The following is a 3287-nucleotide window of genomic DNA, read 5'->3' on the forward strand; positions in this document are numbered from 1 at the left end:
TGGGATGTGGGAACATGGGAACGTGGGGGTACAGGAATACCCGGATAGGGAGATACGGGAATACAGGGACAGGGGGATACACAGGTACAGGGGAACGTGGGGATACATGGACACGGGAACATGGGAACAGGGGGATACAAGGACGGGGATACACAATATGGGAACATGAGGATACAGGGATATGGGGACACGGGGATACAGGGGGCACGGATAGGGGAACAGGGGAATACGCGGATATGGGGATATGGGAACGGGCATATACAGATATGGGGATGGAGGGATACAGGGATGGGGAATACATGAGTATGGGGACACAGGAATGGGGATACACAGGGGGATATGAGAACACGGACACAGGAACATGGGAATGGGGATACAGGGGTGAGGGATGCACAGATATGGGTCACAGGAAGATGGTGATACAGAGATATGGGGACACAGGGATACAGTAACATGGGGATACACGGATATGGGGATACAGGAACAGGGGGATACATGGATATGGGGATATGGTAACGGGGATATGTGGGTATGGGGATACAGGAATATGGGGAAATGAGAACGTGGGGGTACAGGGATATGGGGATATGGGAACATGGTGCCAGGTGTGCAGTGCGGTGCACGTGGGGTGTGAGCTGCATGGTGGAGTGTTTGCCTCTGCAGACACACAGCAAAGGCACCACCAGCTCCACACTTGGCTCTGCTGGAGCCCTTGCACGTGGCAGCAGCATTGAGGGATCAAGGGACATGCCTTGATCCCTCCCCTATGCCAGCCCTGGTGTCCCTCCTGCTTTTCCTCATGCTTTGTTTCCCCTCTTCCGCTCCCCTTGATAACTGGGGGCTTATCTCCAGGGCAGCACCAAGGTGGGAACCTGCAGCAGCCCAGAGCCCTCAGGGCAGCAGCCTCAGCCACTTTTACCTTCACCACTTTCTGCTCTCTTTGCTGGGATGAAAGAGCAGCAATAACTTTTGCAGAGGAGCCATCTCACAGCTGCATTCCAGATGTGGCTCACGGGCAGGGAAACGGAGACAGCGAGGCTGGGGATGTTCCCCCCAGGACAGCCAGGGAAACAGGAACAGGACCGGGGCACGATGTAAGGTCCCAGCACTGCAAAATCTGCCAAAAGCAGAACCCCTTCCCAGGGCAGCGTGGGGAGAGGGGGGGCTTCTCATCTGTCCTCAGCAGAGCTGGGCTGGAGCTGTCCTGGGCAGGAGATGGGGGCAAAGCTCAGGCTCAGCCCCATCACTAACACTGGGGACAACCACTGGCCTCGTGTCACTACTGCCAGGAGCAGCCAAGGGCTGCAAAGCCCCTGGGCACCCTGGACCCTTTCCCAGTGCACATTAGAAATCCATTGGGCTTCGTGGGTGACACAGCTCTTGGTGGACCTGTGGGTGCCAGCTCAGGGGCACCAGCCAGGCCTGATCCTACGTGGGGCCACACAGAGGCCCAGCAGACCTGGAGGGAAGGGCAGGTGCCAAAATGCCTCCCCTCTCCCTTCCTCTGTCCCGGGACAGCTCCAGTGAGTGTCTCTGGACCGCCCCTCCTCTGTCAGCTCTGGGGCAGGCCGGAAGACTTGTGATTTTGTTGTTTCCAATCTCAGAGGGAGCAAACAACAAATCCCAGTCTCTGTCCTGCCCCAGGAACTGGTTCCCTCCTTTGGTGGGCAGTGCTGGCTCCAGCACAGTTGGCCCTGCGAGCTGGGAACACCCCCAGCAAACCCCAGTGAAATGCAGCCAGCACTGGCCAGGCAGGGACTGAGAACCAGGTGTCAACTTGCTGGAGGAATTAAAAATAAACCAAGTCAGAGCAACATGAATATGGCCCTGAATGTGCCATGGTTGGGTCCTGCTGCAGGAAGCCACCCAGGCTGGCCATGGCCCAACCAAGCTCTAAATCATTGTTTTCTGCCCCAAAATGTTGCAGAATTGAGCAGAGAGGCCAAGGAGCATTGTTGAGTCTTTCCTCATGGCTCCTGTGGCTGAGCAAAGGTGCTGCAGCAGCTCCACATGCACACACATATATTTTCCAAGCTATCCCACTCCATGACCTCCTAATCCTGGGGTATTTCCCTACTGAACCTCTCTTGGGATGCTTTGAACTTGCCACACCATAATAAGGGCTGTAGCTGCAGGAAACCACCTCTCTCATGGATCTTAGTAATAAAAAAATGGTTTCTTGAAAGCAATGTAAATGTTGGTTTCCTGCAGTCTCTCCCTCCTCCACATTTCAGAGGTTTGATTTTGAAGTTGGAAGTGTTACATTGGGATATTGTGGGAAAAGGCTGCAGATCTGCTCCAGGGAAGGGGGGAAGGAATGAAGTGAAAATACGTCCTTGACAGCAGAAATCTCTCCCAATCAATCAACTGGATTCACCACTACTTGCTTTTGAAATTGCTCGTTCCATTATATTTTGAAAGTATTAATTCTATTCATTGGAGTAAAATAAGAGGAAAAAAATCAGTGAGAACACCTTTAGGCAATTCTTTTGGGAAGGAAGGATATGGGAGCAAGAAAGTGTGGTCATTCCTTTGGAAGTGGGCTTTTGAACAGCACCTTACCAGGGACTGGGGAAAGCTCTAGAGGGGATTAAGGTTTCACTAAAAGGCTCCTTCGCATCAGCCTTCAAAGCACCTTTATTTCCAGAGCTGGGAAGGCCAGACCTGCATCCCCTATGGGTACCAAGGGCCAGGCCCCCCATCCCCTGCAGGTATCAAGGGCCAAACCTCCCATCCTCTGGGGGCAACCATGGCTGGAGTGGCTGCATCCATCACACCTCCAAGCTCTCTGATCTCATCCCTACTGTGTCCCACCCCATGGTCCCATTCTCCTGCTAGCAACACCAAAGAAGCCACAGGCCCTTCCCTCCCAACTTTCCTTCCCCATGAGCAGTACAACAAAGCCCCTGGGAGCAGCACGGAGTGGGTGGCCTTACCAGGCTGCTGGGGGAGGGTGGAGAGCTGGGAGGTGGCATCAGATGGATGCAAGAGGTTGCAGGCTTCTCTGTGTCTCTATTTTAGCATCTTGGCTGGTGGGCTGGCAGCAGGTGAGGAACGGAGAGACAGGAGAAATGTGTTTTCCTGCTTAAACAAGCAAGAGACACCAAGAATTGAACGAACAGCCTGTGAGGACTCATCATGGCCTTTCAGGACTTAAGGGGAACTCGTGAAAACAATGGACAGAGACTTTTTACACAGGCAGAAGGTGATGGGACAAGGGGGAATGGTTTTAAACTGGAAGAGACTGAGATGAGATGTTAGGAGGGTGAGGGTGTGAGGGTGGTGAG

At 53.5% G+C, this 3287-nt stretch overlaps 1 protein-coding gene across 1 annotated transcript in view; it reads right to left on the reverse strand.

The window, feature by feature from the left end:
* The window catches only part of GPATCH4 (G-patch domain containing 4), a 7136-nt gene that overhangs the window by 2813 nt on the left and 1036 nt on the right, over window positions 1-3287 (reverse strand). The window lies entirely within an intron of this gene.

Source organism: Manacus vitellinus, unplaced genomic scaffold (assembly GCF_001715985.3).
Source record: "Manacus vitellinus isolate BGI_N305 unplaced genomic scaffold, ASM171598v3 scaffold_106_pilon, whole genome shotgun sequence".
In the NCBI taxonomy this organism is placed as follows: Eukaryota; Metazoa; Chordata; class Aves; order Passeriformes; family Pipridae; genus Manacus; species Manacus vitellinus.